Source organism: Pelophylax lessonae (genome assembly GCF_965119305.1).
Source record: "Pelophylax lessonae genome assembly, chromosome: 1".
Taxonomy (NCBI): Eukaryota; Metazoa; Chordata; class Amphibia; order Anura; family Ranidae; genus Pelophylax; species Pelophylax lessonae.
Window position 1 is genome coordinate 820,147,173 of NC_138768.1, and position 13,848 is coordinate 820,161,020.

Here is a 13,848-nt window from a genome sequence, read left to right on the forward strand (position 1 = left end):
TTAAAAAAATGTAATGTAAAACCAAAAACATATCAACACTAGGTTTCCTAATAGATTGTGTTAGTGTGGGGCCCTGTCATGTTGTTAAAAGGCAGCCGGGAACGAGTTTTGCAGACAACTGGCACACTGATAGTGCAGGTGTGTGCTGGGTTCATAAAGTAATCAGAACTAGGTCTTTGAGCTCCACCCTACCGAGGAGTTTGTGTGTGGTTTGCAAGGGAGCAGCGAGAGGTTTGCTTGTCTGGGACAGGGTGGACAGAGGCCCCAGCCTGAGAGACAGAGAGCATTGGGGTGCTGTTTTAGATGGTCAGGAGGACCAAGGCACGAGGCCTGAGCAGCAGAGCTGCCAAAGAGAGCCAGGAGACTGACCATTGTTAAAAGAAGTGTATCGTTTTTTAAATTTAATAATCATACTTATCTAGGTGGATACATCAGACGGACCCCTGCCGTCTCTAAAACTGAGAACCGAGCGATCAAACTCTGCTGATAGCTGGGTTCTCACAGCTCCCTGAACAGAGAACCGGTGACTGTACGTCGCTGTCTCTCTGCTCTGCCCCCCCATGCTCACTGGAGCGCTTGGCTGTGGAGGGGGCGGGAGTGGCCAGCTCAGGCTCGCAGCGACTCGCTGAGCTGGGTGCCGATCTAGACATGTGGACGGATCCTGACTTCATTGTCGCGATCTTGCCCGAGCCTGGACAGGCTTCAGGCTGCTGTCTGCTGAAAATGGATTGCAGAACGAATTGCACTCCTGTGATCCACAGGAGAAGTACAGCCAAACAAGCTTTGGCGGTACTTCTGCTTAAATTCGTATTGATGGTGGAAACCCTTTCTGTTTGTTGGACTTTTTTCTGTTTAAATAAAACTAAATACAACTGCTTAACCACTTGCCAACCGCCGCAAGTACATATACTGCGGCGGTCAGCCCCGGCCAGGCAAAGTGACGTACCGGTACGTCACTAGCCTGTCACTGGCTTGTGAGCCAATAGCGGGCGAGCGCACGCCCGCTGAGGCACGCACCCGCCTCGGCTCGTTCCCTAACAAGTCAGTGCGTGTGACCGGCGGACATCGGGTCCTCGCGATCATTCGTTGGGAAGGGAGAAAGGCAGGCGGCTAATGTAAACAAGCCGCCTGTCATTCTCCCCTGTGTAAAAATGGAGATCAGACGGTTCTACTATGTAGGACCGTTGATCTCTGTTTTTACACTAGTAGCCATGTCCCATCACAGTTAGAAGCACGCCCCTAGGACACAGTTAACCCCTCCCTCTCCAATACAGTTAACCCCTTCCCTGCCAGTGTAATTTTTACAGTAACAGTGCATATGTATAGCACTGATTACTGCAGCAATGTCACTGGTAACCCCAAAAGTGTCAAAAATGTCAGTCAAGGGTCCGATCTGTCCGCCGCAATGTTGCAGTCCCGCAAAAAAAATTTGCAGATCGCCGCCATTACTCGTTTAAAAAAAAAAAAAAACACCAAAAATGACAAAAATCTTTCCCTTAGTTAGTAAACGCGATAACTCTTGCGCAAACCAATCAAAATACGCTTTTTGCGATTGGTTTTCTTTTTTTTTTTTTTTTTTTACCAAACATATGTAGCATAAAACAGCTTTGTTTGTGGGAAAAAAAGGACGTCAAATTTTGTTTAGGTACAGCGTCGCACAACCGCGCAATTGTCCGTTAAAGTCACGCAGTAAAAAATCGCAAAAAAAACCCTGGTCAGGAAGGGGGTAAAATCTTCCGGGGCTTAAGTGGTTAAATAAAAATAAGCCCTTAAACGGCATATCTGATGTGGACTGAACTACCCACAAAGCAGCAACCCCCAAGTCGTCACAAGATATTAACCAATAGCCGTTGACTTGTATACCTTAATGACTATCCGGCCTCTGCATAGCCTTGTTGTTTAACATTGGTTACCTTACATGGGAATGTATACTTTTGTACCCTGGATACTGTATATTTTCCTGCTGGTATCTTTAATTTCTTAATAAAAAAAAAATCTAAAATACCTTTTAAAAAAAAACCCTATAGCCGTTGACTATGAAGATTCTGTGAAAATGACCACCAAAAGATCTTTCTCTCCAGAAAGGTAACCTTTGCACAAGAAGTCCTGGGCCACATTGGAGAACACACAAGAACAATTCACAAAACACCTGGTAGCTGCCATTGCTGAATTGTTTATAAAGGTGCATGAAGCAAGATTGATATCCTTCTGTTTGCGTCATTTCTTAGTAAGTTAATGACCCAGAACAAGTCGATGCATATTATGTCTGACACCTGATATGTACATGCAGTATTTGTCCTGGGTCAGTGAATCACTATTTAACGAAGATAAAATAAAGATGCACCATATGGCAAATAGTTTGTGGATATCTGACTACCACACCTATTTGAGCTTATTGGACAAACCATTCAAAACCATGGGCATTGATATGGAGCTGCCCTTCTTCCCTGTAGCTTTAATTGCCTTGACACTTCTGGGAAGGCCTTCCACAAAATGTTTGTCTGCAAAATTGTGCCCATTCAGCCAACAGAGGTCAATTTCTTCCAACAACAAGACCCCATTTCTTCCAACACCAAGACCTATCTCACATCTTGCATTCCAGTTTATCCCAAACATGTTAATTGGAGTTGAGGTCAGGGCTCTGTGCAGGTCAATCACGTTCCCCCACAACAAACCAAGTCTTTGTGGCGCTGGCTTTGTACTCATGGGCACAGTTTGGCTGGAACAGAAGTTCGCCTTTTTAAAACTGTTGTCACAAAGCGGGAAAAGCACAATTTCTTTGTATGCTCTAACAGAACTCTTCACTGGAAGAACCGGAGGGGTATCCCCATTCTTTTGACCCTTTAGACTGGGTTTACACTGGTGAGAATTGTATGCGGGTTTCCCCACAATCAATTCGCATGTCAGGAGACTGTGACTGGCTCTTAATGGAGCTGCTTCACACAGCTGCGGGACGGCTGCAGAGCGATCTGCAGAAAGGTCCTGTGCGTCTTCTGGTCCATTGCAAGTCTGAGTTCAGCCAAAAATTCAGCCCTGAAACTGTGAACAGGAGCGCACCGGACCCTTTGCTGCGAGCTGCTCTGCACACAGTGTGAACCCAGCTTTAATGTAAAAAAAAAAAAAAAATTAGCCTTGCTGTTTTTATTTTTGAAAACTCTTGACCACTTATCCAAATCATTTTTGAAAGGCTAAGTTTTCTGATTAGTCTGCCTCTCTTGCTGGATCTTATTGCTGCTTTAGCCACTTCAGCTCCGGTAGATTTATCCCCCTTCATGATCAGGCCATTTTTTGCGATATGGCACTGCGTTTTTTTAACTGACAATTGCGCGGTCGTGCAACACTGTACCCAAATTAAAATTTGTGTACTTTTTTTTTTTTTTTCCTCCTCCTCAAATAGAGCTTTCTTTTGGTAGTATTTAAAGTGGAGTTCCACCCTAATTTTATACTTGCCTCCATCTTCTCGCTCCGGGTCACCTGAAAAACAAATGGATAATCGCATTTTTTTTTTTTTTTTTACTTACCTCGTAGCGAAGAAAATATACTTACCTTACTTCCTTCTTCCTCCTTCCTCGGCCGCGGCCCGTCGTCACTTCCTGGCTCTGCAATGATTCCTGGGAGCTGAACGTCATCGCTCCCAGGAATCATTGCGCCTGCACCGGCCCCGACGTCAGTTACGGGGCACGCGCGTCATCCCCTTCTAAACAGCTTCTGGGCATGCCCAGAAGCTGTGGAGGGATGACACGTGCGCCCAGGAGTGACGGCGGGGCCGGCGCAGGGCATCGTGGGACCGAAGAAGGCGGAAGAGGACGCCGAAGAGGATCGCGCTGGCTTCAAGCTGCCCACATCTGAGATGGCAGCGCTGGACAAGACTTTTTCAAGGTAAGTATTTGTCCTAACAGGTAAGTGCAACCCAGGACAGATCAGAGGCTAGCCATTGTGGAATGCACTAGCCCTGACTGTCCCGGGGGTATTTAAAAAAAAAAAAAAAAAAAAAAATTCCAGGGTGGAACTCCGCTTTAATCACCTCCATTGTTTATTTTTTTTGCTTCAAACAAAAAAAGAGTGACCATTTAAAAAAAAAAAAAAATATATATATATATATATATATATATATATATATATATATATATATATATATATATATATATATAATATTTCTGCTAAAAAAGATATACATTTAAACAATATAATTTCTTCAGTTTGGACCAATATGTATTCTGCTACATAATTTTGGTAAACAAAAGTCACAATAAGCGTATATTGATTGGCTTGCGCAAAAGTTATACCGTTTACAAACTATGCAATGATTTATGGAATTTTGTATGTTCTTTTTTACTAGTAATGGCAGCAATCAGCGACTTATAGTGGGACTGTGATAATGGGGCAGACAAATTGGGACACCTAACTGACACTTTTTGAGGACCAGTGATACTTTATACGGTAATCAGTGCTAAAAATATGCATGGTCACTGTACTAATGACACTGGCTGGGAAGGGGTTAACATCAGGGGCAATCAAAGTTTTCTCACTATGTGGGAGATGTTTTTACTATGGAAAGGCATTGATCCATGTTCCTACTTTGCAGGAACAAAGGACCAATGCCTTCTCTACTGACAGAACGGCAATCTGCCTTGTTTACCTTGGCAGACTGCCATTCTGCCTGTGTAACGAATGATCGTCGGGTCCCGATGGACATCAGGTCCACAGTACCCGCTGATTGGCTCCCGATGTGCGTAATCACAGCGGGAGTGAGCTGCTGGCAACGCATATTCGCAACTGCTACCCGGTGCAGGATCCTGTATGTGTGTATACAGTATCTCACAAAAGTGAGTACACCCCTCACATTTCTGTAAATATTTTATTATATCTTTTCATGTGACAACACTGAAGAAATTACACTAAAGTAGTGAGTGTACAGCTTGTATAACATTGTAAATTTGCTGTCCCCTCAAAATAAATCAACACACAGCCATTAATGTCTAAACCACTGGCAATAAAAGCTTGTACATCCCTTAGTGAAAATGTCCAAATTGGGCCCAAGTAGCCATTTTCCCTCCCTGATGTCATGTGACTCGTTAGTGTTACAAGGTCTCAGGTGTGAATGGGGAGCTGGTGTGTTAAATTTGGTGTTATCGCTCTCACTCTCTCATACTGGTCACTGGAAGTTCAACATAGAACCTTATGGCAAAGAACTCTCTGAGGATCTAAAAAAGAATTGTTGTTCTACATAAAGATGACCTAGGCTTGAAGAAGATTGCCAAGGCCCTGAAAATGGGCTGCAGCACGGTTGCCAAGACCATACAGCAGTTTAACAGGACAGGTTCCACTCTGAACAAGCCTCGCCATGGTCGACCAAAGAAGTTGAGTGCACGTGCTCAGAATCATATCCAGAGGTTGTCTTTGGGAAATATATGTATGAGTGCTGCCAGCATTGCTGCAGAGGTTGAAGGGATGGGGGGTCAGCCTGTCAGTGCTCAGACCATATGCCGCACACTGCATCAAATTGGTCTGCATGGCTGTCATCCCAGAAGGAAGCCTCTTCTAAAGATGATGCACAAGAAAGCCCGCAAACAGTTTGCTGAAGACAAGCAGACTAAGGACATGGATTACTGGAACCATGTCCTGTGGTCTGATGAGACCAAGATAAACCTATTCAGTTCAGATGGTGTCAAGCGTGTGTGGCGACAACCAGGTGAGGAGTACAAAGACAAGTGTGTCTAGGCTACAGTCAAGCATGGTGGTGGGAGTGTCATGGTCTGGGGCCGCATGAGTGCTGCCGGCACTGGGGAGCTACAGTTCATTGAGGGAACCATGAATGCCAACATGTGCTGTGACATACTAAAGGAGAGCATGATCACCTCCCTTAGGAGACTGGGTCACAGGGCAGTATTTCAACCTAATGACCTCAAGCATACCTCCAAGACGACCACAGCCTTGCTAAAGAAGCTGAGGGTAAAGGTGATGGACTGGCCAAGCATGTCTCCAGACCTAAACCCTATTGAGTATCTGTGGGGCATCCTCAAATGGAAGGTGGAGGAGCGCAAGGTCTCTAACATCCACCAGCTCCGTGATGTCGTCATAGAGGAGTGGAAGAGGACTCCAGTGGCAACCCGTGAAGCTCTGCTGAACTCCATGCCCAAGAGGGTTAAGGCAGTGCTGAAAAATAATGGTGGCCACACTAAATATTGACACTTTGGACCCAATTTGGACATTTCCACTTGGGGGTGTACTCACTTTTGTTGCCAGAGGTTTAGATATTAATGGCTGTGTGTTGAATTACTTTGAGGGGACAGCAAATTGACACTGTTACACAAGCTGTACACTCACTACTTTACATTGTAGCAAAGTGTCATTTCTTCAGTGTTGTCACATGAAAAGATATAATAAAATATTTACAAAAATGTGAGGGTTGTACTCACTTTTTCTAGATCCTGTACGTGATTTGGCGCACCGCCGCCTCTCTGTAGCAGTAAAACTGCTAAAGGGCGATCATCATGTGGTTAACAAAGGCCCAGTCTTTATAGCCACAAACATTCAGAGCTCCATTAAGGTGTTTTGTATTGCTTAACCTTAGATTCCATGTTTGTTGGTTTCAAAGCTCCAGTTAAAGCAGAAGTCAACTGATCGATTTAACAATTTAAAATTGCATGTGCTAGGAATGTAAGTGTCACATTGACTGTGCTCTCATCCAAACTGTCAATCCATCCAATGGCTGGTGTCATAACTGATCACTTGCAGCATTGTGGCAATTGAAGATTAACCGGTTCCGGACCACTCACCACATTTATACTGCGGAAGGCTGGCCCTCCTGTGCGAACCGATGTAGGGCTACGTCGGATGCGCGCCGACAGCTAGGGGGCAAGTGCGCACCTCCGGCGGCGCGCTCCTGCCCCCACTTGGCAGCAGGGGGCAGGTGGCTCAGATTGCCACCTGACACCCGCGATCGCTCCCCGCTGAGGGAGGAAAACGGTCATCTGTTGTAAACACAGCTGATTGTTCTTCTCTCTGGAATGATCACAGAGCTCCTGTAATCCTGTATAGGATCACATGTCTCTATGGTCATTCTATAAGCCCCGCCCCCATACAGTTAGAATCACACCCCTATGCTAACATTTAACCCATTGAGCACCTACAGTGTTAACCCCTTCACTGCCAGTGTCATTAACAGTGCATATTTTTATTACTAATTACTGTAGTAATGTCACTGGTCCTCCCAAAAGTGTCAAAAATGTCAGCGATCTGTCCGCCACAATGTCGCAGTCCCGCAAAAAATCAGATCGTCGCCATTACTTGTAAAAAAATAAAAATGACAAATCTTTCCCCTAGTTTGTAGACGTGATAACTTTTGCGCAAACCAATCAAAATACGCTTATTGCTTTTTTTTTTTTTTTTTTTTTTTTTTTTTTACCAAAAATATGTAGCAGAAAATAAATTGGCCTAAAATGTTAAATTTTTTGATTTTTAAAATTTTTTTTTTTTTTGGGAATGTCCTATAGCAGAAATTGAAAAATATATATATTTTTATTTTTTTCAGAATTGTCGCTCTTTTTTTTTTTTTTTTTTTTTTTTTTTTGTTTATAGCGCAAAAAATAAAAACCACATAGGGGATCAAATACCACCAAAAGAAAGCTTTATTTGTGGGGGAAAAAAGGACGTCGTCAACTTTATTTAGGTACAGCGTTGCATGTCCGTGCAATTGTCCGTTTAAAATAATGCAGTACCGAATCGCGAAATATGGCCTGGTCATTAAGGGGGTAAATCTTCCGGTCCAGAAGTGGTTAAACAGAAGCCAAGATGGCATCTTCCTTGGCTGAAAACGATAGGAGGGTTTACTTCCACTTTAAGTAACTCCCAGTTATCACCTAAGCGAATTTTAATTAATTTAAAACTAGCAGAATGCTGCATATGGGCAGGGCAATATATTGAACAATAAAAAAAAAGTCCCCGTCACACCTTCATGCTAGGCAGTAAACATAACAGAACTGTATTTAAAACTCCGGTTATTGTCTTTGTTGCATACATTTGGAAATACATGTGAAGACACACTATAGCAGCAAGGCACCAGGGGCGGACTGACAACTCATGGGGCCCCCGGGCAATTAGAGATCATGGGGCCCCCTGTGTCCCCGTCCACACTCAAGCCACACCTACACAAAGCCCGCCTACATCTTGCACTGTCCATATTACGTGTTAGTCACATACATTAAATAAAGTGCAACAAAGGTACATTTCCAGAATTAAGGTTTTCATAAATTAACACAATATAACAAGAGCAACAAATGTCTTCTTAGCTGAACGGTTAAATAAAAAAGACCACCACTGTAGGGAGCATTTTTCCTACTCACCACCAATGGAAGGGACATTCTTCCCACTGATCACCAATGGAAGGGACATTCTTTCCACTGACCACCAATGTAAGGAGCATTCTTCCCACTGACCACCAATGTAAGGGACATTCTTCCCACTGACCACCAATGTAAGGGACATTCTTCCCACTGACCACCAATGTAAGGGACATTCTTCCCACTGACCACCAATGTAAGGGACATTCTTTCCACTGACCACCAATGTAAGGAGCATTCTTCCCACTGACCACCAATGTAAGGGACATTCTTCCCACTGATCACCAATGTAAGGAGCATTCTTCCACTGACCACCAACGTAAGGAGCATTCTTCCCACTGATCACCAATGTAAGGAACATTCTTCCACTGATCACCAATGTAAGGGACATTCTTCCCACTGATCACCAATGTAAGGGACATTCTTCCCACTGACCACCAATGTAAGGGACATTCTTCCCACTGACCACCAATGTAAGGGACATTCTTCCCACTGACCACCAATGTAAGGGACATTCTTCCCACTGACCACCAATGTAAGGAGCATTCTTCCCACTGACCACCAATGTAAGGAGCATTCTTCCCACTGACCACCAATGTAAGGGACATTCTTCCCACTGACCACCAATGTAAGGGACATTCTTCCCACTGACCACCAATGTAAGGGACATTCTTCCCACTGACCACCAATGTAAGCAGCATTGTCCCCACCAAAGTATACAGATGTCAGTATTATGGGAAAAGCCGCAGTGTACACATAACGCCGTAGGAGGAGGGCAGAGAGGGACGCTGTGGGAGGAGGGCACAGAGGGACGCTGTGGGAGGAGGGCACAGAGGGACGCAGAGGGGGGACGCCGTGGGAGGAGGGCACAGAGGGACGCTGTGGGAGGAGGGCACAGAGGGACGCAGAGGGGGGACGCCGTGGGAGGAGGGCACAGAGGGACGCCGTGGGAGGAGGGCACAGCGGGACGCTGTGGGAGGAGGGCACAGAGGGACGCTGTGGGAGGAGGGCACAGAGGGACGCTGTGGGAGGAGGGCACAGAGGGACGCTGTGGGAGGAGGGCACAGAGGGACGCTGAGGGAGGAGGGCACAGAGGGACGCTGAGGGAGGAGGGCACAGAGGGACGCTGAGGGAGGAGGGCACAGAGGGACGCTGAGGGAGGAGGGCACAGAGGGACGCTGAGGGAGGAGGGCACAGAGGGACGCAGAGGGGGACGCCGTGGGAGGAGGGCACAGAGGGACGCCGTGGGAGGAGGGCACAGAGGGACGCTGAGGGAGGAGGGCACAGAGGGACGCTGAGGGAGGAGGGCACAGAGGGACGCTGAGGGAGGAGGGCACAGAGGGACGCTGTGGGAGGAGGGCACAGAGGGACGCTGTGGGAGGAGGGCACAGAGGGACGCTGAGGGAGGAGGGCACAGAGGGACGCTGAGGGAGGAGGGCACAGAGGGACGCTGTGGGAGGAGGGCACAGAGGGACGCTGTGGGAGGAGGGCACAGAGGGACGCTGTGGGAGGAGGGCACAGAGGGACGCTGAGGGAGGAGGGCACAGAGGAGAGGGACGCTGTGGGAGGAGGGCACAGAGGGACGCTGTGGGAGGAGGGCACAGAGGGACGCTGTGGGAGGAGAGCACAGAGGGACGCTGTGGGAGGAGGGCACAGAGGGACGCAGAGGGGGGACGCCGTGGGAGGAGGGCACAGAGGGACGCTGTGGGAGGAGGGCACAGAGGGACGCTGTGGGAGGAGGGCACAGAGGGACGCTGTGGGAGGAGGGCACAGAGGGACGCTGAGGGAGGAGGGCACAGAGGGACGCTGTGGGAGGAGGGCATAGAGGGACGCTGAGGGAGGAGGGCACAGAGGGACGCAGAGGGGGACGCCGTGGGAGGAGGGCACAGAGGGACGCTGAGGGAGGAGGGCACAGAGGGACGCTGAGGGAGGAGGGCACAGAGGGACGCTGAGGGAGGAGGGCACAGAGGGACGCTGAGGGAGGAGGGCACAGAGGGACACTGAGGGAGGAGGGCACAGAGGGACGCTGGCACAGAGGGACACTGAGGGAGGAGGGCACAGAGGGACGCTGAGGGAGGAGGGCACAGAGGGACGCTGAGGGAGGAGGGCACAGAGGGACGCTGAGGGAGGAGGGCACAGAGGGACACTGAGGGAGGAGGGCACAGAGGGACGCTGGCACAGAGGGACACTGAGGGAGGAGGGCACAGAGGGACGCTGAGGGAGGAGGGCACAGAGGGACGCTGAGGGAGGAGGGCACAGAGGGACGCTGAGGGAGGAGGGCACAGAGGGACGCTGAGGGAGGAGGGCACAGAGGGACGCTGTGGGAGGAGGGCACAGAGGGACGCTGAGGGAGGAGGGCACAGAGGAGAAGGACGCTGTGGGAGGAGGGCACAGAGGGACGCTGTGGGAGGAGGGCACAGAGGGACGCTGAGGGAGGAGGGCACAGAGGGACGCTGAGGGAGGAGGGCACAGAGGGACGCTGAGGGAGGAGGGCACAGAGGGACGCTGAGGGAGGAGGGCACAGAGGGACGCTGAGGGAGGAGGGCACAGAGGGACACTGAGGGAGGAGGGCACAGAGGGACGCTGGCACAGAGGGACACTGAGGGAGGAGGGCACAGAGGGACGCTGAGGGAGGAGGGCACAGAGGGACGCTGAGGGAGGAGGGCACAGAGGGACGCTGTGGGAGGAGGGCACAGAGGGACGCTGAGGGAGGAGGGCACAGAGGGACGCTGTGGGAGGAGGGCACAGAGGGACGCTGAGGGAGGAGGGCACAGAGGAGAGGGATGCTGTGGGAGGAGGGCACAGAGGGATGCTGTGGGAGGAGGGCACAGAGGGACGCTGTGGGAGGAGGGCACAGAGGGACGCTGTGGGAGGAGGGCACAGAGGGACGCTGAGGGAGGAGGGCACAGAGGGACACTGAGGGAGGAGGGCACAGAGGGACGCTGGCACAGAGGGACACTGAGGGAGGAGGGCACAGAGGGACGCTGAGGGAGGAGGGCACAGAGGGACGCTGAGGGAGGAGGGCACAGAGGGACGCTGAGGGAGGAGGGCACAGAGGGACACTGAGGGAGGAGGGCACAGAGGGACGCTGGCACAGAGGGACACTGAGGGAGGAGGGCACAGAGGGACGCTGAGGGAGGAGGGCACAGAGGGACGCTGAGGGAGGAGGGCACAGAGGGACGCTGAGGGAGGAGGGCACAGAGGGACGCTGTGGGAGGAGGGCACAGAGGGACGCTGAGGGAGGAGGGCACAGAGGAGAAGGACGCTGTGGGAGGAGGGCACAGAGGGACGCTGAGGGAGGAGGGCACAGAGGGACGCTGAGGGAGGAGGGCACAGAGGGACGCTGAGGGAGGAGGGCACAGAGGGACGCTGAGGGAGGAGGGCACAGAGGGACGCTGAGGGAGGAGGGCACAGAGGGACGCTGAGGGAGGAGGGCACAGAGGGACGCTGAGGGAGGAGGGCACAGAGGGACACTGAGGGAGGAGGGCACAGAGGGACGCTGGCACAGAGGGACACTGAGGGAGGAGGGCACAGAGGGACGCTGAGGGAGGAGGGCACAGAGGGACGCTGAGGGAGGAGGGCACAGAGGGACGCTGTGGGAGGAGGGCACAGAGGGACGCTGAGGGAGGAGGGCACAGAGGGACGCTGTGGGAGGAGGGCACAGAGGGACGCTGAGGGAGGAGGGCACAGAGGAGAGGGACGCTGTGGGAGGAGGGCACAGAGGGATGCTGTGGGAGGAGGGCACAGAGGGACGCTGTGGGAGGAGGGCACAGAGGGACGCTGTGGGAGGAGGGCACAGAGGGACGCTGAGGGAGGAGGGCACAGAGGGACGCTGAGGGAGGAGGGCACAGAGGGACGCTGAGGGAGGAGGGCACAGAGGGACGCTGAGGGAGGAGGGCACAGAGGGACACTGAGGGAGGAGGGCACAGAGGGATGCAGCATCTTTTGATTTGGGGGAGAGGGGGGTAAGAGGATATTTATTGGGGGGTGCTTTGGAAGGAGAGATGACACCCCTCCCCCCACTAGCAGAAGTACTCTCTCCTCCCAAAGCACCCCCAATACATATCCTCTAGCCCCCCCCCCATCACTCCATCATGTGTGCTACTTGCCCTTCCCCCCTTTCTGGTTACCGTGACCCCCCCTCCACTGTATCTATAACTATACACAGACCTCAGATCCTCAGCGCGGCTCTGGCAGTGAAATCTTCCTCCTCCCGGGTTCCTTCTGTCTGTTTACATCCGAAGGGGGCGGGGGATGCTCAGTAAGATGTGCGGGCTGCCAGTGGGGAGAGAGGTGTCTTACAGGAGGATGATAGCTGCGAGTGGGACACCGGGCTGCAGATGTCCCGCGTGCCCCCTCCCCCTCCCTTTGGCAGCGCTGTGTGTGATAGTACACACACACTGACTGACCTGCTGCACACGAGGCTCTGCAAAAACTTTTCTGCACTCTGCAGCTCTCTCGCCAGCTGTCCCTTGTGACAGGAGGTATGCAGTGGCCACTTCCCGTCCAGGGACGGACGGACTGACCCTCTCATGGGGCCCCCCTCTGACGCCGGGCCCTCGGGCAATGCCCGAGTGCCCGAATGATCAGTCCGCCCCTGCAAGGCACCTTTGTTTGATCCCTTAGGCCCCTTTCACACATACGGTCCGTTCACTTCATCAGTTCAGTCACGTCAAAATGTGTCCGTTTTTTTTTTTTTTTGTCCGTTTTTTTTACATCCACTACCAATGCAAAAACAGATGAATAATGGACCGTTTGTCCGTTTACATCCGTTTTTCGTCCGATCCGTTTTTTTGACGGATGAAAAATAGGGTATTCATCCTTTCCAAAAAACGGACATTGACGGGAACGGATGCAAACAGATGTCAACGGATGATCATTCGTTGTCATCCGTTTTTACATAGAGATGCATTGATGTCCGTTTTTCATTCGTCAACGGATGGATGAAAAACGGACAGCATGTTTGAAAGGGGCCTAAATGCTCGTATATATGGTAAGAAAAAGAAAATCTTTAGGGAAAATTAGTCCGACGACCGATCTGCCGATTTTCGGATTGTTAGTATGGTGCTTTCGACAGCCGACTCCAACTTTTCGGCTGACAAAATCCTGATGTGCAGGCTATAAAATTTTTGTCGTCCGTAATACAACGTCCAATTTTCGTCTCATTAGTACAGATTTCGACGGAAAAAAATCTTAAGAGCAAGACTGGGCATGCTCAGAGACGAAAGAACACAAACAAAGCAATCCAACACATGACATCACTTCTGAAGTAGAATTCTGTCGTACGGGAAAATTCGTATGAAAATAACCTCTTCACTTTCCACATCAGACTAGCATGCCACAAAAGACGGACGACAGATCGTTCGATAATCTGATCGTGTGTATGGGGCTTAAGGGTCTTTTCACACAAACGATCCGATCAGATCAGCCTGTCAGTTTTTTTAGGCGGACCTGATCGGATGTCTGCTGACACCCGCTGCTATCCGATTCCGATCCTGTCCGTGAA

General features: G+C 50.4%; 1 protein-coding gene across 2 annotated transcripts in view; it reads left to right on the forward strand.

The window, feature by feature from the left end:
* The window catches only part of LOC309548060 (charged multivesicular body protein 3), a 114,307-nt gene that overhangs the window by 8,618 nt on the left and 91,841 nt on the right, over window positions 1-13,848 (forward strand). The gene's annotated exons all lie outside the window — the stretch shown is intronic.